The sequence below is a fragment of the Hemicordylus capensis genome, chromosome 2, assembly GCF_027244095.1.
Source record: "Hemicordylus capensis ecotype Gifberg chromosome 2, rHemCap1.1.pri, whole genome shotgun sequence".
NCBI classification, from domain to species: Eukaryota; Metazoa; Chordata; class Lepidosauria; order Squamata; family Cordylidae; genus Hemicordylus; species Hemicordylus capensis.
The window spans coordinates 19,011,410-19,035,284 of record NC_069658.1 but is presented as its reverse complement, the minus strand read 5'-3'; the positions used below and the strand labels follow the sequence as shown (position 1 = coordinate 19,035,284).

The following is a 23,875-nucleotide window of genomic DNA, read 5'->3' as shown; positions in this document are numbered from 1 at the left end:
CTAGGGAGGGCCCAGGAGACAGTATTGGTGTATCACAGACAAGCTGGATAACCTGGAATGCATTCATTTGTTTAATAGCTGAGACCCTCTTTCTTTCAGTACGGTATTCTTTTCAGTTTTCAGCATAAAATGCATTCAGGTGATTTCAGGATACCCTATTTCTCCACTGTATCCAGATGTCATACCCACCTCTCTGAAAAGTTCTTTCTTCGTATGTTTCCTGTTGTCCAGTCACACTAAAGGGTGTTCATGCAGGCTCAGAACACACCTCGGAACCTTCCAGAGCTAAATTCAGAGTTTTGGCAGGAGAAAGCCCCACCCCCTCATGCTATTTGGTATGCGACCTGCTCCTCTTACCTGAGTCTTTTTCTGACTGCTGCGGCAGTCACATCAATGACTCCTTCTGTTCACTTGGTGCTGTGAGAAACAGCTAGAAAAAGAAAAAAGAACAGAGTTACTCTCCTCCAAATTTTTATGTTGTTTATTCCACTCGGCTTCTATCCACTTGTCTTTCTCCTAGCATTTTTTCTTTCAAGTCAGCCCCTGTCCCCAGTTGCCTTTGGTCACATCAAGCACATTTAAGCACTGCTCTTTGTGTGTTGGAAAGATTCCCTGGTCAAATGGCCACTCCAAGGGGCTCTCTTGTCTGGGACACACAGAGTCGACCTTTGTAAAATTTGTCAAAGTTTCACAAGACAGGCTTGCAGAAACCAAGCTTCTAGACTCTGTGCCACTTTGTGGGAGAGAGCATTGCACACCAGTTTGACTCTGGAAAGTGCCTCAACTTCGTTCAGCACAGTGGAGCCCAATTCTGGCTTCACTGTTTCTGCCACAGGCCCCACTGGCACAAAGGAACCTGATACTGGTTCTAATATCTGCCTGCCAATGGCTGTGAGTGTCATGTACACTCACAAAGTGGGAGGGGTGACCGAACGAGAACCCCTGGTCCAGAGCCCTTCAGCCAAAGAGGGAACGTCCATACTGACTTCCTTCAAGCTATCAACTCTGCCACGTGTGCTGGCACTCAGACATCTAAAAATATTAAAGGCTCCGGGATGCCCCAACCACTTAAAAAGAAAAAAGAAAAGAAAAGGGACAAGGCTGCTGTCTCCCACTCGGTTTCAGCACCACGAAAGCAGATGACGTCTGTGGCTACATTCCCAATCAAGAGCTGCCGTTCCCAGCACTCTGACTCAGAGCAGGAACTCTGCCATGGTCCTGAGCCCGACGGTCCTCCTGATTTAGAACTAGATGTGGGATCTGACCTCAAACAGGATGTTGATTGTGATCAAGAATTCCTACTCCACAACAGGGATTCTGATGCATCACGTGACCGCTGGGAGTTTCTGCTCCATCAGTGAGGGAGGTAGCACTGCCTCCTGTAATTTATCATCTTTTGAAGTTATTTGGAGGCCTGCAATATGGGCTCCAGTTCACCAGTTTACAAAGCACAATAAGGTGGGCCTTCTTGTCTTCAGCTTACATGGCTTTTGGGGGCACAGTTCTGCAGCAGAATCTTGTACCCTAATCTGCTGTTTGTTTTTCGTTTTTTTCCTGTCCTAGTGGATAGAATCGTTTTGCTATATGTCCTAAGAGGTGGCTGTCCTGACATAGGAGAGTAAAAGGGATTTTAAAAACAAACTGTAAATTCCTCTTCTTCAACATATCAACATATCATTGGAGCTCCCATCTTAGCTGGAAGTAGGCAGAGTCTCACATGGATTACTTACTCGGTTCTTGCTGCCTCTCCTGTACTACTTCAGTGTTGTCTTCTAGGTTTGACATACGTTCCTCTTGTTTTGAATTTTAGTTTATGGGGTTTTTAGGGACTTTTGCTTTTTTAGTTCTGGTCTGGGAAGCCAGGGAGCCCCTTTCCCTGGTGAAGTCAGATGTTCTGCCCAGCCTTCCAACCAGAAGGAGGAGCTGTTCCCAGAGGTGGAGACTGACCTCTGGACACACTGGAGGATGGGAATGTACGGTAAGAAAAATTTCCCTTTATACAATTGGTTGTGTTTTTTAAAACAGGAGATATCTACTGAGGAAAATAAAATCTTGTACTCATCTTAGTTTTGTATAGATGTATCAAAGATTGTACCTCTTGCATTTTATGGCCCCATTTTAAATATTTGTCCCCTCTATACTAGGGCTGAAATTAAGTGTCCCCCACCCCATTGGCAGGATGTGAAGTTGGGTGTGGGCACAGAAGAGAGCAAATGCACTTCTGGTGCTCCTGGGTCTCTTGGTCGCTGGCAACCACCACCTTTTTTGCTCCCATGATTTCCCTCCTAAAGCTAGCTAGGGCATCATATTGCAGTGCTGTTCTGAAAGCAATCGGAGCGGGAGCAATGTTTTTGTTCATCACTCTAGTGGGGAATTTTCTGAGGAAAATTATGGGAGCCTCCAAGAGATCCAGGAGTATCTTCAAGGTCCTGCCAACAGGACCTTGAAATAAGTGGCACCAAAAATAAAGGTAAGCCGGAGGCAGTTTCAGAAAACAATCCGCCCCTACCCTATTTTGAACTGGTTTCTTGTAAAATAACTTTCAGCTCAGTTTCACTCTATACCTCTGTGTTTATCTGCCAACCAAGTATGACAGACATATGCATAAGTTGTTAGTATTATTACAAATATTTATATACTGCTTTTCAAGAACAAGTTCTCAGAATAGCTTGTGTAGCAATAGAAATTGGTTGCCTGTCTCAAAGGCACTCACAATCTAAAACACTTACACACACACACACACACACACACACACACACACACACACACACAATTCCAGCAGCAGTCACTGGAGAGATGCTGTGCTGGATTTCAAAGGGCCATTTGCTCTCCTACTGCTAAATAATAGAAATCCACTATTTTTAAAAAGATGCCTTATTGGATGAAGTAGGCTTATCAGTTTATCTAGTGGAGTTGATTCTAGTCGATGAAGTTTATGATAATAAAATTTATGATAATAAATATGTTAGTCTTTATTTATGTATGTATTATTTCTTTTTATTTTTCAAATTTGTATACTGCCCCAAACTTCTGTCTCTGGCCAGTTTACAAAACAGATTAAAAATGAAAACTTTAAAACAATTAGAAACCACAGTCAAGTTAAAAAGCTTGGGTGAAAAAATGAGTCTTTAGGGACTTTTAAAATGTTATCAGATATGGGAAGCTCTTATTTCAGCAGGGTGCGCATTACAGAGACTCAGGGCAGCAACAGAGAAGGCCCATCCCTGAGTAGTCACCAGACAAGCTGGTGGCAACTGCAGACAAACCTCTCTAGATGATCTCAATGGGTGGTATGGCTCATGGCGAAGAAGACATTTTCTTAAATACCCAGAGCCTAATGGTGCAGTGGGGAAATGCCCGAGTAACAAACAAAAGGTTGCCGGTTCGAATCCCCACTGGTCCTAATTGGGCAGCAGCTATATAGGAAGATGCTGAAAGGCATCATCTCATACTGTGCAGGAGGAGGCAATGGTAAGACCCTTCTCCTTTCTTTCTACCAAAATAAAACCACAGGGCTCTGTGGGCACCAGGAGTCGAGATCGACTTGAAGGCACACTTTACCTCACCTTAGGTTATCACCAGCACCTTGTCTTTCCCCCAGAAACTTATTGGTAGCCAGTATAGCTCTTTTAGTGGAGTAATATGGTCTCTCTGAGATGGCCCAGAGACCAACCTGGCTGCTGCATTTGTACCAACTGCAGTTTCCGGACTACGTACAAAGGCAGCCCCACATAGAGTGCACTGCAGAAGTCCAGTCTGGAGGTTACCAGCAGATGTACCACTGTTCTGAGGTCATTTATTTCAAGAAACAGACACAGCTGGTGTATCAGCCAAAGCTGATAGAAAGCACCTCTTGCCACTGCTTCAACCTGGGACACCAGGGAGAGATTTGGGTCCAGAAGCACCCCTAGACTGTGTACCTGATCTTCTGGGGAAGTGTGACCTAATCCAGAACTGGCAGATCAAAATCAGAGAGGACGCTTAGGAGCAATCATGTCTCCTGCCTTGGTGAGTTTTCTGTTCCAATTCTCCACCAGGGCATCAACAGGATCACCGACACAGCCAACACTAAATCCTTCCAAGGCTTCTTAGAATACTATTGGATCCAATAACCTTCTCGGGCAGACTATCTTTAGGCCCTTCACCCCTGCAGAGGTGGGATGTCCAACATTAACCAGAAATTGGACCATCAATTACAATGGGGAAATCACAGGAGGCCCCACCCAGGGAACACCACCTTGATCAGAGTAAAAGACCAGACCAAGTGTGTGACCAGCAATGTGTGTCTGTCCCGAGACTACTTGGGATAGGCCCATAGTTGTCATGGTCGCTATGAACTCCTGAGCCTCACCCGACAAATTGGTCCCGAAGTCCCCCAAGCCTGGGGAACTCCAACGCCAAACCCAAGACTAAGTTTATCCATTCAGTTAGGGACCCTGTTGGGCAGCGAAGTGATCGGTATACCAATAGAAGTCTCAGCCTATTCTTGGTCCCGCAACTTAAGCACATGCATTCAATGTAGTCCAACACTTTGGCAGGGTTCCTGGTAAGGGGGATTTTGTTCTTATAGTCCATAGCCACTCCACCTTCCCACCCATGTCCCCTCACCTGCTCCTCAACTGAGTACCCTGGAGGGAGAAGCTGGAACCAGATTGGGCCAGCAGCCTCCCCCAACCAATTATTTCTGATACATACAAGATCAGCCCTTCATCCATAATCAGATCATGGATTATTTCTAATTTATTCTGGACTGACCTGGCATTACAAAGGAGCAAGGTGACACCCTGTGGGCAGTTTACACTGCTCCCTGAGGTCAAAGAGCATGCAGAACAGCCAAAAGGGGAAATAGCGAGTAGATTTCTGATTTCCCCTCCACAGTAATGGCCTGTTGCCTTGCTAACGTTTCTTCTTCTATTCCCCACCACCACCAGAATAGCCGCCCCATAATGGATACGCCCCCATCTCACCATCTCCAGACAAACCTAGACACATTATAAACCAATCTCACCCAAAACATAAAACAACAGAAGCTAAAACATAAAATACCCACTCACCACTATCACTACTAGAACACTACTACTAGAATACACACGTATGTAAGTTCCTGGGCCAGGGGAGTGGCCCTCACCCTCATTGTCCCTTGAAGTGGCTCCCCCAAATGGGCAACCCCACTGGTAGTGGGCCTGCTGTCACAGGCAGCATTGCTATATAAGCCCAGAGTTGGCTAGTCTGGGCAGATGGTACACAGGAACTGCTAACTCACCCCAGGTCCCAGTCCTGCACAAACTCCTCACAAAGCAGCAGTAGCCACTGTTCAACAGGTCACCTCTGAGAAGCAAGTGGGCAGCAGGCAGGCAGGCAGGCAGGCAGGCAGGCAGGCAGCAACAGCAAGACAGACGGCAATGCAGGCTCACACCCGGAGCTGTCTGGGAAGCAGATGGTCTCTTCCTCTCCTGCAGGGCTTCTAGCAAGTTGAGGCCACAGGCAACGTTCCTATATAGGCCAGTTGGCTAGTCTGGGCAGGTGGTACAAAGGAACTGCTGACTCACTCCAGCCCCAGCCTTGCACAAACTCCCCATGAAGCAGCAGCAACCACAGTCTCACAGGTCACCCCCAAGAAAGGTAGCGGGCAGCAAGCAGGCAGGCAGGCGACAGCAGCAGCAGACAGACAGCAATGCAGGCGCTCACCCTGAGCTATCTGGGAAGCAGATGGTCTCTTCCTCTCCTCCAGGGCTTCTTGTGATTCGTTAAGGTGTCTTGTGTTTCTTTACGAGTTCACAAGACCCTTTGTTATTTTAGAATAGGCAGAAGAAACTTGCTGTATTTGAAAGAAAGAGGAAGGAAGGAAGGAAGGAAGGAAGGAAGGAAGGAAGGAAGGAAGGAAGGAAGATATTCTGGCTGACATTCTAATGCTGTAGTTACATAAAGATGTTGTGCTAGGTCAAAGCTGTTGTGCTACATTTGAATATTGCATTCCAGACTAGTGTGTAAGCTCAAATATGGTCGTGCTTGTGCAAGAAGGTGCACATCCCATGGCAAGCCTCCTATGTTTTGTAGGGAACTTTTGAAAAGAGTGGAAGAGCACAATTCTGAAAATTCTGTGATTTCACACAGCTACACAATCTTCTTGCATTAGTGCAGCTCTGTACATTGTACTAGGGCTGTGCATATTGATAAAGGGGGATTTCCAACATTGGAAAGTAGCATGCTGTGTAGTATTACTGTGCAGTACTGTGTAGTACCCCATGTAGTATGCTGGTGGTGGGGGCCCTTTAACTGCCCACCCAGCACTGGAGCAGGGCCACCTTGGCAGTGCAGCAATTCTTGGGAGCTTTGGAGTGGTGTACTAATATAATATAATATAATATAATATAATATAATATAATATAATATAATTACTCAAGGTGGCATACAATAAGAATAGTCAAATAAATTACAGTTTAAAATAAAATACAGTAACAACTATGGTACCCATTATTACTTTTTTGTAGTGTTGATATATTAACAAAATTCATTAGTCATTATTATGTATCAACAAATGAATGGATTTTCCACTCTCCAAAAAGGAACCAACCAGGTAGTCAAGCAAGCAGATAAATTCATATTTTCATAAGAAAGAGTTTGATCACTGTTACACCTTTGAATAGGAAATTCATTTTGATCACTTGATCTGGAAGTTTGGCTTTCTTTTTGCCACATATGGAAAAGAGGGGTTCTCCAGCTAATAAGCCCCAATCATTTAAAAATATATATATATTAATATGATGTATAGATTCCAATTGTGTTTTTACAAAGCTCTTAGAATTTAGAAGGTGTTTGTGGAGGAATACTTGCACAATAAATTAAAGATGTTCCTTACTCTTAGGATTCTACTGTAATAAATAGCACTTAGCAATAGCAATAGCACTTACATTTATATACCGCTCTATAGCTGGAAGCTCTCTAAGCGGTTTACAATGATTTAGCATATTGCCCCCCAACATTCTGGGTACTCATTGGGTACCCTACGCAAATATATTTTAAAGTGTTATGATTTTTGGCCGAGATTGCTGTTTTCTTGAGGTCTGTCCAGAGTTTGTGAGTGCTTGGAGTTGTATAAAGATTCCCCCCCCCCCAATATTTTGCATAAATAGTATGGTAACTGAAATTTGCTTGTTTGTTGAAATAATGCCTTTGCAAAATGCCCCTTCCCCTTCCCACAAAAAAATGCCTGGTCACCTTAATCTGTGATTCTAGCTTGCGATTCTGGTCATTTTAATCTGTACTTAATTCAGTCTCTGCAGGATGCTCTTTCTTTACTGTAATATTCTGTTAGGGATGTGCACAGAACCGAGGAGCTCCAGTCCGACGTCAGTGGGGGTGGCTCTTTAAGGGCTGGGGAGGGTGCACTTATCCCTCCCATTGCTTTCCCCCCGTCAGCACTCCGTTAACTGCCCAAAATACATGGGGCGGCAGTGTACCTTCCTGCCACCCCTTCTCCTGTTGTTGGCCGGAAATAAGGAAGTACTGTGCGTGCGTGCGCGCGCCTGCTGCACACATCGCATGTGATGTACTTTTTTTATTTCCGACCACCAATGGGGAAAGTGTCAGCAGGGAGGTACTCTGCCGCCCCATGGATTTTGGACAATTAATGGAGCGCCGGTGGGGGGGAAGTGGCAAGAGGAGTAAGTGCAACCCCCCCACTGCCCTTAAAGAGCCACCCCCACTGGTGTTGGACCGGCAGAACCACCGGTTCCATGCACATCCCTAGCTGTTGTTGTTTCTTTATATTGTAATATTCAGTGCAGAAGGGAGAACTAAGTAATAGATTGTAGTCTTCATTTTCATCAAAAGAAAGGTAAACTTTGGATGACATGAAAATGTGGGTCATAAAGCCACAGTTAGTTTTTTCCACATTCTGTTGAAATCAGTGGGAATTATGTGTTTAACTGTGTGCTTAGATTGCATTAGTTTCAATGGCACTTAACTTTCTTTGCAATTCAAAGAGTCAGCAATCAAAAAGAAAGAAAGAAACCCTACCCAAATATATTTTAAAGTGTTATGATTTTTGGCCGAGATTGCTGTTTTCTTGAGGTCTGTCCAGAGTTTGTGAGTGCTTGGAGTTGTATAAAATGAGGCCACTTCAGTTTTAAGCAGGCATTGGGGTAAATTAGTGCAGCCACTTTCTCCACTCCGTGATTTGCTCTTTGCAGTCATTCTCACTCACCTTGTGAACACGTCCAGCATTCAGTGATGCCCCTTACCACTATGTACCCAGCTGGTTTTAGGTAAAGAATTGTGTGTTTCTCTTCTGGTGCTTAGACTCTTGCAGTCTGGGACTGTATCACCCTCCTTCTCTGTCCAATTCTTAGGTATTTTTGGTAGCAGTGCAATGAAAACATAGGGCTGCTGGAACTGGGAGGAAGAGTGTAAAGGGGATTTCTTTGCCACGTGGAGTTACACATGCACAGTATGTTGTTATTATTACCTAATTTCGTCTTCAGTATTCAAAGTTTTATTTTAGGGTATTGATTTTTTTAATAGACAGAATATTCATAAAACGTGACATGTTTGATGTGCACTTGAATGTTAACTTGTTTTTAATGATCATATGACCTGATCCCTTTCTGAGCACAATTCAACATGCTGCCAGCTGATGGAGGTGGTCACAAAAGTGGGGCTGAGGAAACCAAGACTGGTTGTCTTGAGAACTTTTAACAATGACAGTGAGGCCAGCTCAGGATTTCTTGGCCTCCATGGCAACTATGGGCCTGTCGCACCTGACATCTAGGTTTGCAGGACGTTCACTCAATTTTGTATGACTGTAATGGAAGCTGTATGTGGATTGAAGAGCCATTTGTGACCCTTGTCATAGATAAAGCTCTTGTCTGGACTTCGGACTGGCCTAGGACATCTCTGCAGAGTTGGAGATCCTCTTAGAATGCTGTGGGAGGCTTTGGATCCTGATTTATTCCTAGGAGAATTTCCCACTGGAATGACAGGTGGTCCTGCCAGCGCCTTGGTGGAGGAGATAACCCAGGCCATCAGTATGATTGCTTCTAGACACCTTTCCCCAACTAGTCTTACTCATTAAGGTTCTTGGTCTACAGCCAATGAAATGAAGAGGCAAACAACCAGAACACAAATGGAAGAAGTCTCGCAGTGAATTTAGCTGAAGATAGGAAAGGACCTAGAGATGTGTAAATCAATTCGAGCTCGAAATGATTCAAGCTTGAAATGATTGTTTCAAACTTGAAACAAATTGCCCTTAAAATAAAGGGCCTGTTTTGAGCTCGGGGGGAAACTACCCTGTTTCAAGTTTGAATCATTTTGAGTGTTTCGAGTGCCATTTTACCGGGGAGAGCTGGTCTACCAATTGGGGTCAGCGGGTAGACTATTCCTCCAAGGTGGGCCAACGTGCTAAGTCCAGAGCGGAGGCCTTGTGTACCCACCTCACGCGGAAGGTAGACTAGGCCTCTGCTCCAGACATATTGCATCGGCCCACCGTAGAGGACTGGTCTACCCACTGACCTCAGTTGGTAGACCAGCACTCCCTGCAAAATAGCACTTGAAATATTTCAAACTTTTCATCAAAACAGCAGGTTTGCCCATTGTTTTGACAAATCAATTCAAGGATTTTTTGTTTTGTTTCGAGCTTGAAACGAAACACAAAATCTATTTCATGCACATCTTTAGTTAGGACCTACTCTGTAGCAGTGATGATGGTAAAAGAACAAACTCCACCCATATTTCTCCACCATTGTATTTGCAAAGCTTCAACCAGTGGAGCTTTTTCACTGTGAAGCGGATTTTGAATGTAGGCCCCAAGGAACAGCTTATGGAACCCTCAACACCCTGCTGTGAGCACTTTGCAGATAAATCCTATATATCAAGTCTAACTTGGATACCATTGTTTTGGCAGTCTGAGATGAATGAGGTCAATATTCTGTCTTGTCCAGTTGTCATGGATACCTTTCAGATTGTTCTACCTGAGGACATGGACAGACTACTTGGAAGTCTGAGTGCAGCTACCTACATGCTCAACCTTTGCCCTTTATGACTTATTAAAGCAGCCAGAGGTGAGCTGGGCACCTGGGTCTTGGAGGTGCTTAGTGCATCTCTGAGCCAAGGTGTGGTGCATGTCTGTCCCTTGCTGCCACAAAAGTTGACAGTAGTGAAATAACTCGGGCGGGGAGGGGGGCATCTTCAACCCAGTCATCTTAAAAAAATGATTAGTCAGTTTACAACTTGCTTCTTTTAGTTCTGGATGATGCTGATTATTTGGATCTTTTCCAGTCAGGCTTCGCATACAGTTTGAGGAATGAAACTGCCTTGGTCATCCTGATGGATGGCCTTCACTGGGAGGTGCACATGGGGAGTCTAACCCTGTATATTCTCCTGGACTCCTCAGCAGCTTTTGATACCAGTGCCCATTATATCCTTCTGGGTTGCCTTGTTGAGCTGTGTGGTTGGTTGGGGGGATAATGTTACTGTGGCTTCAGTGCTACTGAATGAAGGTCACATCCAGAATATGGAGTTGGGGGATTATTGCTCTGCTTCATATCTACTGGCATAAGGTTTTCTTAGATTCTGTCTTCAACATCTACATGAAATCACTGGGGGAGATAATCCAGATATCTGGACTGAGGTCTTATCAGCATGCTGATGACATCCAATCTCATGTCTTGTTCCCACGAACTGATCTCAGGGAGTGGGTGAAAACCCTGAAAATTCTGGAGACTTTTCTGATCAGCATGTGGGCCAACAAATTGAAACCTAATTCAAACAAGACAGAGGTGCTCAGAGTGGAGAAGTCTGCTAATATGAACAGTTGTGTGCACCCTGTTCTAGATAGAATTGCTCTCCACCTGAAGGACTGTTTTCAATATGGGAGTTCTCTTGGACCTGGTTTTATCACTGGATGCCAAGGTGTTGTTGGTTGGTAGAATGCTTTTTACTAGTTTCAGCTGGTGCACCAGCTGCAGTCATACTTAGAAAGGCAAACCTACCCTTGCTCACACATCCATTGGTCACACATTCATTGGTATTTACGTTTAGAGCCCTACATGGTCTGGAGTGGGATTATTTTGAGAACCCCCTTCGTCCATACAAGCCTACCCAGAACTTACTGTCAGCCTCGCAAGCCTTACTCTCTGGCCCATTTCTGACACTGTTTAGATTGTCAGGAAACAGGGACAGGGGCTTTTTCTGTGATGGTGCCTCTGGTTTGCAACAGATCCCTGGCGATGCAGGATCAGCACTCTATTGTTTTTCAAGGCTTTGTGTTAACATGCCGATTTTATCTTGTTGGGATGCCATGTTACCTGGTTACTTGGGTGGCCCCGTGGAGTATGGAGAAGGGCGTGGCTTCCCTCCTGTGGGGCTTTCATTCCCTTTGGGGGCAGTAGGGATGAGAAGGGTCCAGGCTGGTCAGATCCCAGTGGGGTTGAGAGGCTAAGGCAGGGAGAGTTTCAGGAAACAGCTCCAGGGAGACAGCTAGGTTGGGTGTGGCAGGAAGCAAAGTCAGGAAGAGGGTGGGGCTGGAAGCAGACTTTAAGCCCTGTCAGCTCTGCACTGAGGTTTTTAAAGACAAGGCAGCAGATGATGAGGAGCTGCTTCCGAGTATGGGAGCTGGGAGTTCTCCAGGAGAGGGAACTGGCTGAATGCAGCAAGTCAGGAGGAGGACTCAGGTAACAAGCTAACCTCCTCCCCTGGCTGTTCCTGAAGCTGACCTTTTTTTTTGGTGCTAACACACAGACCCAGTCATTCTGGAGTCCAAGAAGGGCTAGGAGCCCACCCCGTCCCTTTGGAGTTTGACATATCTGATTGCTGCTTTGTTTTTGCTACTGTTATGTTGCCATTTTTGTTGCTTTATTGTTCAGTTTTTTCCAGTTGTTGTTAGCTGACCTTTGAGGGTTTTCACCTGAAAGGTGGGATACAAATCTTTTAAACAATCAAATAAACTTGAAGTTCTAAGTGACTTGGGACGATCTTGAACTGCATAAACCTGGTTGAGTATTAAAAATAATCAGAGGCCCTTCTCCATATTGCCCAGCCATCAACGATAAGGTGAAAAATGACCACAAACAGAGGTGCACCTAGATAATTTTGTTAGCCTGGACCTAAAGGCCTTTGGAGGGCCCCCTGGCTGGAGGGCCCCCCTGAAGGCCCCTCCTGCATGTTAGCAATAGCACTTACATTTATATACCGCTTTATAGCCGGAGCTCTCTAAGCGGTTTACAATGATTTAGCATATTGCCCCCCAACATTCTGGGTACTCATTTTACCGACCTTGGAAGGATGGAAGGCTGAGTCAACCTTGAGCCCCTGGTCAGGATCGAACTTGTAACCTTCTGGTTACAGGGCGGCAGTTTTACCACTGCGCCACCAGGGACTCTTAAGGCTGTTAAGCATCATCCCCCTACACACACACATACTCTGTGAAACACAGAGTCTTTTTAACACTTGGGTTCTTGAGGGCACACACAGCAACTGAACTCACAAGAATGTAAGACTAAAACAGGTATATTTATACAAATATGCATTGGTAGAAACATTTCAACACGCAACTTAACATATTCCCATCCCATATATTTATTTCCCCACACACCCACCCCACTGTCTCTAAAGCACCCGTCACAGGCCACAATCACACTTAGCTACCTGGTGCAGTGCAGGCCAGCGGTGATCACACCGTCCAGAACAGACTAAAGAGGATTGGGGGGGGGCAGGGAGTGTGGAGGCCCCGGGATTTGGCCTTGAAGTCCAGGGCTGAGAGCGCCACTGATCATAAATAGGACCTTTTCAGTGTTGGTTCCTCTTCTTTGGAACTCCCTTTTCAAACTTGATCTGTTTTCATTAGTTGAAGACTGAACTCAGAATACATTTAAATGCTGGAATTGTATCTGCCCAGATGCCGTGGTTTTGTATTATCGTTATTTTATGTTGTTTTGTAATTGCAATGTTATTTTTTTTTATGAAGACCATTTTGGAAGTCTTGATGTATGACACTACAGATTTTTTCTACGGGTCACTGTGTAAAAACATGATGTACACCTTATCTTGTGAAGTGGGTCAGTCACAGATTCTTCAATTGTGTACTCCTTATGGAAAAATAAACACTTTTTGCTGCACTTCACAATGGAAGGTGAGATTATGCCCCCTCCCCCCCAAAAAAACACCTGGCAATGGCAATTACAAAACATGTCATTGCAGAAATAGTCCTAAGATAAGTAGCCCTATTCAGACAATGCAGGAAAAGGGACAGTGTTCCAAGAGCACACCAAGAAGTCCTACCCCAGTGCTGATGCACTGATTAGCATCACCCTTTTGAAAATCACCCTGGGAGTGAACCAGCAAACCCTGCCCCAGCCCTGATGTGCCAAGCAACATCATCCTCCCCATGCCTTCCATACTTACAGACTTTGTCTGGATCCCTAATGTAATATCCCAGCCTTTCGATCATAGAAGCAACTGCCATCATGCTCACAGTGTTTGCCTCTTCAGACAAGTGCCATAAGTGTGGCAGGTGTGGGGAGGACGATGCTTCTTGGCACATTAGCACCGGAGCAGGACTTGGCAGCTCACTCTCGAAATGCTGCATGCAAGTACAGCATCCCTTTTTGGGGCTGTCTGAACAGGGCCATTGATCCCTTTGATTGTTCAATAGAACGTGGCCTTTCTTGGGAAGCATAGCTGGTACTGAAGTAACTACTTGCTATCTGCTTTTGCTTCGTTGTCTCCACTGCCCACACTGCTGGAAGCCCAGTGAGCCATGCACAGGGTTGTGGTAAGCTAGTCTGGCTGACTGTGATAGGATTAACCTAGCAAACAAAGTTAAAATATGGTATCAGAGTAGATTCAGATGATCAATAGCATTTTCTGTGCCATGGTGACTTCACAGTGACTGTGTGGTGGGTCTCCTAAGAGTTAGATCACTCGAAAGGGAAATGTCTCCCCTATGTTTTCCCCACATAATTCTATCCAAGACCATTGCACTGTTAGCAGCTCACTTATTTGAAGCATGAAAATGTCAAAAATGCTTGATGTCTTGCAACTTGTTCAGATGCCCCATAGAATCCCCAGCAGGGCAATTTAAACACTCCCTTAATGATAGAAAAGGACATCATCTTATGTAGCATTTAAATCACAAGAGGCATTCCAGAGAGTGTTAGGCTGTTGAACATAAGAAGTTGCCTTAGTCCATCTGAAACTAGTCGTGTCCATACTAAGTGGCAGTGGCAGTCCATGTTTTCAGACGTCTACCTGGAGGTTCTGGGGATTGAACTTTGTACCTTCGGCATACAAAGCATGGGTTCTACCACTGAGTTATCCCCCATTCCCCATATTTTGCTGCTCCAGGCTCTCCTGTAGGTTCCTGGTCTGACCTGCCAGACTGGATGTTGACACACGGAGGCACACAGGTGTCAGTGGACTGAGTGCTCAACCACCACAATGTGAATAAAATGTTCCATACTTTTATAGAAGGGAGGTAGAGTGGAGGGAAGGAGGGTCAATAAGGCTACTTGCTTTCCGCTGACCCAGTCTCTCTCTTTGGCACCCACAAAGAGGAAAAAATATATTTTGTGGGGGGAGGGGGAAAGAAATCCACCAATGATGGTGAGCTCCCCTCCATTGGACCATCTTAGAAGAAAAGGGACTTGGGGTGCCTGACCAGTAGGGATGTGCAGAGAAAGGCATTTGCATTCCGTTCTGAGGTTGGAATGGAACACCTTCATATCAGGACATCATAATATTGTTTCAGCAGAAAACAAATGTGGATATTCAGATTTCTGAGCACAGAGAACAAAATTAACAAAATCAGCCCACCAAGGCAAGTCATTTCACTCAACAATAGCTTGTTTAGTTATTCTGAATGTACTCATTGGACCTTTAATTTGGATTGTAAGCACTGCAAGAACATTTCAGTGTAATATTCTTTCTGATACATTCAGTTTTGTAGCAGTTCTTTTTCTATGTTCTCATATTCATGGGCAGGGGGAATCATTAAAAAAAGGGAATGATGCCACTAAATACCTGACAGAAGTACGTCAAGATATTTTATCCCATCTAAAATGTCTAGACCTAGAATTCAAGCAGCAAGCTCTTTCTAGCTGAAACATTTACAAAAAGTAAATTTAATTGTCTTGTTAGATTAGTAAGTTTTTTGAAACTCAGTTATGTTTTAAAAGAATTTGACAAAGAAATACTTTTTAGTCTTCACAACATGATTGCTGATTATGCAGTAAAGTACTGACCCAAAGAATCATAAACTTACTGGGCATTTTTGCCTGCAGTCCCTGTACATTTGACTCACAATAAAAAGAAAGATCAGAAATACTTCTTTAGTTACACTTATATAGGTTTTGGCAACTTATTACACTTTACCCTGAAGCTGCCTTGAGGGCTTTTCAAGTCAAAAGTTGGGATATAAATCTTTCAAGAAAAATTATATATATATAAATTTCCCTTTTAGTATTTTCATGATTAAATGACCATCTTCCTTAGACAGGTCTATAGGAACAGATTGGAAAACAACATTGAATAAGGCTATTCACACGAGCAGCCCTACCCATGTAAAAGCACAGATAAAAAACTCTGGCTACTGAGGGAGGTAGTACCGGGATTAGGCTTGATCCTGGCGCTTCACATGAGCAGCCTTACCCAGGTCTGGGAGGAAGGTAAGATCTATCTTACCTTCCTCACCTCACCTGGGTTGCAGTGCTCATGTGAACAAACTTAATCAGATGCACAACTGGTAGGTGTTTAAGTCACTAAGTAGGCATTGGAGCATTCTGTACTGCATACTAATATCTTAGGAGTACCTGTCGCTAATCCCATGTGTGGCAGTTCTCGTGAGAATTTGTGAGCAAGTGGCTGGGAGAGGGTAAGGAAAGCGGCAGCAGAGAAGATAAGGTGCAGGCCAATGGGCAGGCCGAGGAAAGTGGTGGCCGGGGTAGGGAAGAGAAAAGCAGAGGACAATGGGCGGGGAGAGCAAAGCAGCAGCCAGGGCGGGGAAAGGGAAGGTGGTGACTGGGGGAGGGAAAAGGAATGCAGAGGCCAGTGGGCGGGGAGAGGAAAAGGAAAGGGGTGGCCGGGTGGGGAGAGGAAACTGGTGGAGGGAGGGGAGAAGAAAGCAGAGAAGAGAACTAATGGAGCAGATGCTCTGTGCCTGGCCCAGTAATATACATTAATTTTACTACAATGTATGTTAGGTGGCAGTTACCATACTGACTCTTACCTCACATGCCCTCACATGCCTACACTCTCTGAGATGGTATATTTTAAATATAGAAACACTTAGAAATATCTTAGCATCCATGTGTTTCACCATAATGTGTTGAGGAGGGAACAGGGAAGAGCCTATAATTACAATTGGACAATTTTAATTATAATATTGCTTATAATAATATTGCTTATTATAAAGATATTGTGAGAACACAGAGAAATACAGACCATCCCTTTTTAAACTTTGTTGTTGGGGTGGTGAGACTAATTGTGGATATTCATGAAAATAAATAGATAGATGGATGGATGGATGATGTAGCAGTTTCTGCCCCAGCATTACTGACTGTAAGTAATAGAATATACTCTACATCCAGATAAGTGGCATTATAAAAATACTTTACTGAGCTCTGGCAAGGAGGTCACCAGAAAATGGTATGGTGACCAGAAAAAGTACTGGAGGTACCTTGAATGAGGGTGGTGTCAAGCTTGTCAATATTAGAATAGGGATATGGGACAAAAAACAAGAGACGTACTCCTGCCCAACCACCAAGCCATGGAATGTTTTTTCGCTCTTTCTTTAAGACTCTTGCACTTCTTCTCCCTCCTCTTCCTCTTCTCTTGCATGCACACTTCCTTTCAGTTTTGGAGCTAACTATAATTAGCATTCCTCCTGCACTCATGCAAATGCTAGCCACAGCCTGAACCATGGTTTGAGCCTCCTTTTGAATGTCAGTGCAACATAACCTTTGACATAGTTATGTCCAAAACTGCACTGTGGGGGGATTACCCATAAGAAAGGGAAGCAGGGCGAGATTGAGCGACATTGCATCTGCACTAAAACAGCATTTGGAATATAAGCCATATAAGAATAAATATTTTACTCTAAAGAAGAAAACTCATCAGAAAACTCATCATCTCTGCTTCTAGCACCAGCCCCTGCCCCCCACTTTCTATCTCTCAACATTTGGTTCTAAAGCTGAAGAGAAATGCTACATTGCCAGCTCAAAACTTTAAAAATAATGTATTACAGTGGTCCCTCGACTTACAAACTACTCGACATAAGTATTTTTCGAGTTACAAATGGCAGTTTTAGATCCGGTTTTAGATGCGGTTTTTTCGACTTACAAATTTTTAGATGGGGTTTCCTCGACTTACGAATTTTACATGCGGTTTCCTTGACTTACGAATTTTTCATGCGGTTTCCTTGACTTGCCTGCCTGTTTACTGCCTGTTTATTCTTGAAAAGAAATGTTCCTGTGCAGTTTGCAAGCCTTACTGGGGGTCTGGGTCTTTTTTCTAGGCTCCGGAACGCATTAATCCGTTCCCAATGCATTCCTATGGGAAACCGCTTTTCGACTTATGAACTTTTCGACTTACAAATGTGCATTCGGAACGGATTAATTTCGTAAGTAGAGGGACCACTGTAGTTTGTTTTTTAAAAAAATGTTGAGGACTGCTATGAAGTAGTCTAAGGCCTGTTACTGAGACATAAAAATGTAAACAAAGCTTTGCTGGATTAGATCCAAGGTCTATCTACTCCAGCATCCTGCTTCAACAGTAGACAGCCAGTTGCTTCTGGACAGGCCATAGCAGAGAGCATGAAGGCTACAGCTCCTCTCCTGTCTCCTGGGGAGTCCACACTTCCAGCAGGCACACACTTCACAGGTAGGGGGCCATGTGGAATGTTTTTGCATGGTCCAGTCCAAATACAAAACAAATTTGGACCAAACCATGGACCATGCAATGGCATGGTCATGCAAATGGCCTCTGCACATGCGTGGAGGGCAGGTGATTGAGGGCCCACGCAGGAGCTGAGGTGCCATGCCATCGCTGCGTAACACAGGCTGCTGGGGGGAGTGCCACTGAAGTATGCATTGGTAAGCACCAGCAGCACCTTTCCCTTTATTTCTAAAGGTGCCTCTCACCACCACGGCCCCCAGGTGCCACCTGTCTGCCCTCACCACAGCCACCCTAAGTGTTATTGTATTCCTAAATGTACAATACCTTTATCTAACTTTACAATAGCCACTCGAACCGATGAACCGGTTCAAGCCAAACCAGGCCCGGTCCGGTTTGCAATTGAACTGTCAAACCGGCCTGTTTCATCACAGACTGGTTCGCCATTAAATGGTTTGTGCACACTCCTATCCCCAGGAACCGGACTTTCAGCAGGTCATTTCCTCATATTATTATTTATTTATTTATTATTTATTCACTTTCTATACCGCCCTTCCCAAAATGGCTCAAGGTTGTATACACAGAGAAACAACAAACAAATAAAATGGCTCCCTGTCTCCAAAGGGCTCACAATCTAAAAAGAAACGTAAGATAGATACCAGCAACAGTCATGGGAGGTCCTGTGCTGGGGGTGGATAGGGCCAGTTACTCTCTCCCTGCTAAATAAAGAGAATCACCATGTTAAAAGGTGCCTCTTTGCCCAGTTAGCAGGGACCTATATATTATCAGTTTATAATTATAAATATATATATAAATATAACTATATATAAATATATAGTTATATATTTATGAACATGAAGGTTCTGACTATTGTGACTAACTCTATATTTTTATAGCAATAGGATGTACCCAAGTCTTGGACTAGTGACTGAGCAAATGTGTTTTAAGCCACTGTTTTACTTGCTAGAGTTAAAAAAAAAAAATATGTTAACCTTCTGGTAAGGATATTTTTTAACCTTCTGATAATGTATATAGTAAATGTGATTGCATTGTTTCATAAAGAACAGCTGTTTGAGCAATTTTATTAAATTCTAACCCAAGTAGATTGGGGTAGAAAGCTATTGCAATCTATTTTTATGGTATGGTATGGTATGGTATGGTATGGTATGGTATGGTATGGTATGGTATGGTATGGTATGTTGAGGCAATTCTCACGATTGCCAAAAAGCGGGCTAACGGAGCCTAGCCCACTTTTTGGCGATTGTGTGCTGCTACGGGAACTGTGCAGCCCTTTGCTTAGCCGAGGTTAATGGAGCGAGTGCTCCATTAACCTTGGCGTTCTGCTTGTGTGTTGCCACGGAGCGCAGCAACACAAGAGTAGACCCTCGATTGGGAGGCTGCAAGCCACTTCCACAGGCCACATGGCCCCTGATCCCCACAGCCCCCACTGGCTCCCTGATGGATCCAGCATCGTGTCGGTGGTAAATTCAGCTGCCCAGGGCTGCAGGCTTCCTCGTCTATGGGTTCCTATGGCAGGCTTCCTCATCTTCCTGCCTAACCCCATCTGGCGAGTCTCCCTGATCGTGAGACTTGCCTCATGTTATGTTATGTTATGTTATGTTATGTTTTATGTTATGTTATGTTATGTAAGCAAAGCCTAATTATGATCAGGAAATACAGCAGGACAAAGATTCATGACAATTCTGGAAAGATTCATAACAATTCTGGTGTATCTGGAAATATAACACTCTCAACTAAACGCATCATTAAATGTTAACATTTGTCTAATGGTAAAGACACTTTCTTCAGTACAGACTTGATGATGATTTACATTTTATATTCCGCTCTACTTCCAAGGAGCCCACAGCGGTGTACTACATACTTAGGTTTCTCCTCACAACAATCCTGTGAAGTAGGTTAGGCTGAGAGAAAAGTGACTGGCCCAGAGTCACCCAGCTAGTATCATGGCTGAATGGGGATTTGAACTCGGGTCTCCCCGGTCCTAGTTCAGCACTAACCACTACACCACACTGGCTCCATGATGTCATTCGGACTATTCTATTGTGTAAGAACTTTTTACGGACACAACTATGTTTTTTTGTGGTGGAAAATAAGGGCAAGAGATTTTGCTGAGCAAAATCTATTATAAACTACCACCATCATCATAAAAACATCGCACCTGCGGTCATTTGAACTCTTATGTTGGACCATCTTCTTTTTAAATAACAACCAAATGATATCAGGATTAATTCATGATTATTCCATAAAAAATCAAACAGACAAATAATGGGACTACTTAACCATTATGCTCAATGTTCAAAGTATGCAATTAAGGGAAATTAATCCATCACTGTTATATATATTTTTTAAATACAGAGATTTAATCTTTTATCTCAACCACTCTATATTTCAATTGAAGAAAGGGAGTGAGGAGAAGAATTAAATTAATTATAATTGACATTAATACACAATACCTTGTTCCAACATGATGCCTTTTAAGATAATGTCAATATGGGGGAAAACCCTCTAGAATAGTGTGTACTCATTGAGTGAAAATTCACTGAGGAACTTGGATATCTGGCTGGACATTTGATGCTGTGACATCAAAATTGTGTGAAAAAAATTAACTCAAGCTTTTAAAAATTTTGAAATTCCATTGCCAGCACAGAGAGACCCTTTATCTGCTTCCTCCAGATAGGGGGAGTAAGCTCTATTAATTTGCCTGCATCAAGGAAGCAGCAGTTTTTGCTCCATAATTTTGAATTAATGCAGGGTCAAACAAGACATGTCAATGGTAGCCAAGGTTTTATTCTCATTTCTGCCCTGTTCACATATAAAGTGAGAGGTAGGAGGTTCTCATTTTTACCTCAAAAGGGCAATACAGGTGATGGGAGCTGAACCTTCCCTTCCTTCCCTCCCTGTGTTCTGACATTTCAGGCACTTTTCTCTCAGAGTAATACTATTGGTATTAAGAGTTGGGCTGCGCAAAAACTGTCTATAGCAACGAAAGAGATAAAGGCAGGAAAGCTTTCCTCTCCCCACACCTGTGTGGCCCTTTGATGTAATAATTAGATTGTTCTATCCGCAGCTTTATACATGAGTGGACCAGATATATAATTAAAAAATTTGGCTGTGATTATCATGTCCAATTTGACCCCCACACCGCTGGTGCCCCAAAAGGTATATCAAGGAAGTAACAATAATCAAATGTGTTTATTGAGGTTAGTTTTATGTATATCTTTATTAATTTCAAGATGTGTACCCTTCCAAACATAACTCGATAGCCTTCAAGATGGCTAGAAATTTTGATGAAATCAAAGGAAAAACAAACTTATAAAACAAATTCATTGTATTTTATTGCCCTTTACTCTTTTATTCTTCTATCATGAATTTTATGTTTTTATTGTTCTCTACTCTCCCAAGCAGCAGTCTGCTGGAGGGGAGGATATAAAGATTTTAAATCAATCAATCAATAAAAGCTTGCAAATATGAGAATTTGAAAAAACTTCATCCTCCCCCCCCCCCATGGGTAAACTTCCCATTCTTGTGGAAAGATTGAAGCCTGAGGTGGAATTGTGGAAGCACAGTTTAACTAAACTGCAAATTTAGGATTGGAAGGACAGACACAAAGGACAATATGCAAAAATGACCAACCATTTCAAATGTATGGAATGAGCCTAGAATTTCCTGATTGCTGAACATAATAGCTCAACAATCATAATAATATGCATAATAGCCCAGCAATAATATTTGGGTTATTTTCATCTTCTGCTTAAACCTGAATACCTCTATTTTTACTCAAAAACAAGGACTGTGAAAGAGGATTTCCACTTAGTTATTAAGATACATTAAAGTGGCAATATTTTCCCATGTTGAATTGGAAAAACTTACATTTTTCCCCTTTGATGATTAAGCTGTAAGCATATTCAGGTTTACTGTGTGCATACATGCCTATATAGCTGAATTAGGGATGTACAGAAACCCCCTGAGAAATTTCACTTCTCTTAATGAAATTTGTTTTGCTTCCCTTAAATCCTCTGTCACCTTTTGCTTGGGAAGAACCTGAAATTCACTTAAAATTTCACTTTTTCAAAATTTCAGCACCCACAACTTTCCTAATTTGAATAGGTCATAGTGAGAAAGGGAGCAAAAGGAAAAGCTATAGCTTGAGTCTTTTATGAAATACCAGGATGAAGCCCGGTTTCTTTCTAGGTGAAAATGCAAGTTCTGACATCCTTTTGAATTTTAAAAAGAAAGATGTCCCCTCCACGTGCCTAAAAAGGAAGACATTAAGGTTTATTATTTAAAATTTCTAGCTATAAGGCTATCTATTTGCAAATATGCATTTATGCATACTTAGATCTTGATGTTCGGTCTTTAAATGGATTTATTTGCTCATATCTGTTTTATTAACTATGGGATGGATGTATACTATGCTTTCTGTGTAACATCCTATGGTAAGAAGAGATCTGTACAGACCATAGGAGTGGTATGTACTGCAGTGTGTGTGTGTGTGTGTGTGTCACAGAAGATGTGGTGTCATTTTCTTTTCTCTAGAAATTCTTTGCTAGAGAATGGGTGCTAAAGCTCTGCCTGGCCTATTGTTGTGAAAAACTAGACCGATCCATTCATTCACCATGCCTACCCATGTCCAGAAACAATAAGAAGTGATTGCCAAGTTAGTCTTGCTGCAGTTTGGGTTCTTTTCTTGCTGTGATGTGAATAACTCTCTACCTGGATGATATATAGAGAAAAATAAAGCTATGATGAATGTTGTTTTTGATGAATGTCACTTTGAAAGCTCAAAAAGGTGTGTTGAAGAGCTGTTTATTAATCCTTCCACTTGCAGGCTGCCCTCTGTGCCGTGTCGGAGTAGGAAATGGGATATTGCAGGGCCTCATGGCAGCCACAGGACACAGAAGAAAGATCTACAAGGCATCAACTTTTCACTGCCACACAGCCCCTCCTGACACTCCTTTAAGCCTTAGGCCATTTTGCTTTCTTTGCTGAACAGGAGGAGTGGAACATATGGCCCAGAGTCACTATAGATCACATAGGTTTGTGATGGTAGTGTAGAATTGCAGCTGTTTGAGTGCAAGAATGCCCAAACATGTATTCAACTTACAAATACTTGGCAAATGTTCAGAAACGGAGCGTAATCTGGTTTCATCTAAGACTGTTTTTTCTCTGTTCTACATCCCCATGAAGGAGTGTTTGATATCTGATCACAATTTAATAGAAGTGACAGAGAAAGAGAGAGAGAATCTATCCAGGAAGTCCAGTCAAGGGGCCATTCCCCAGAAATATTTTCCCTATCCTTTTGTTGTTTTTGTTAATTTCCTTTAACAGATTACACTATTTAGGGTCATTTGCCTTTTATATGAATTGATTATACATTCAGAAAGGCACCAATCACCCTGTTTTAATCTTAATCTTATTTGTAATTAAGGTTAAATATAATAGTTTTAGAAATCTATTTTCCATTCATTATGTTTAAAAACTCATATGTGTGCATGCATGTATAAAATTAAAGTGTAACAGTTATCTAGCTGAAAACAATCATTTTCATTTGAAAAACCCAAGTTTTGCAATCTATGAGAGATGCAGGCTTTAATTTTTAAAGTACATTAAGTATATTAATCTTTTCTATTTAATGCAGTCCCTCTGACAACTCATCTTAATTAATGGTTTTACCTTTTTGGCTGTTGAGACAGGATTCAGTAGCCAGTTCATGATTTAATGAAAATGTATTACGAAAAAGAAAAAAAGGAGAAAAGAAAAATAGGCTGAATGAAATGAAGGGAGAAGAGCTATGTAGTAGATTTTGCAGATTGCATTCTATAAGCGCGTAAAGTATCCAGCCTGAGAAAAACGATTTTGGGATGTGTGAATCTGGTAGTGTGGTTTCTGCGTGAAGTTGGAGTCCCTAATAGTGAATGTGTTTTGACCCAAATGTAGACTGCTAACTGGCAAACTGAACAGGTTATTTGTT

The 23,875-nt window shown here is 42.9% G+C and overlaps 1 protein-coding gene and 1 long non-coding RNA gene across 22 annotated transcripts in view; one reads left to right on the top strand and one right to left on the bottom strand.

Annotated features, from left to right (window-relative positions):
- The window catches only part of TCF4 (transcription factor 4), a 515,439-nt gene that overhangs the window by 271,798 nt on the left and 219,766 nt on the right, over positions 1-23,875 (top strand). The window contains exon 1 of one of the 21 annotated variants that reach the window (XM_053289346.1): positions 9,962-10,058. The exons of the other annotated variants lie outside the window; for them this stretch is intronic. The gene's annotated coding sequence lies outside the window, so the exon portion shown is untranslated. Of the gene's footprint in view, positions 1-9,961; positions 10,059-23,875 lie in introns of those variants that run through there. 21 annotated transcript variants of the gene reach the window in all.
- The window catches only part of LOC128342237 (uncharacterized), a 66,027-nt gene that overhangs the window by 5,248 nt on the left and 36,904 nt on the right, over positions 1-23,875 (bottom strand). Inside the window, exon 2 of the long non-coding RNA XR_008314853.1 lies at positions 358-430. This is a non-coding gene — a long non-coding RNA (uncharacterized LOC128342237). The remainder of the gene's footprint in view (positions 1-357; positions 431-23,875) is intronic.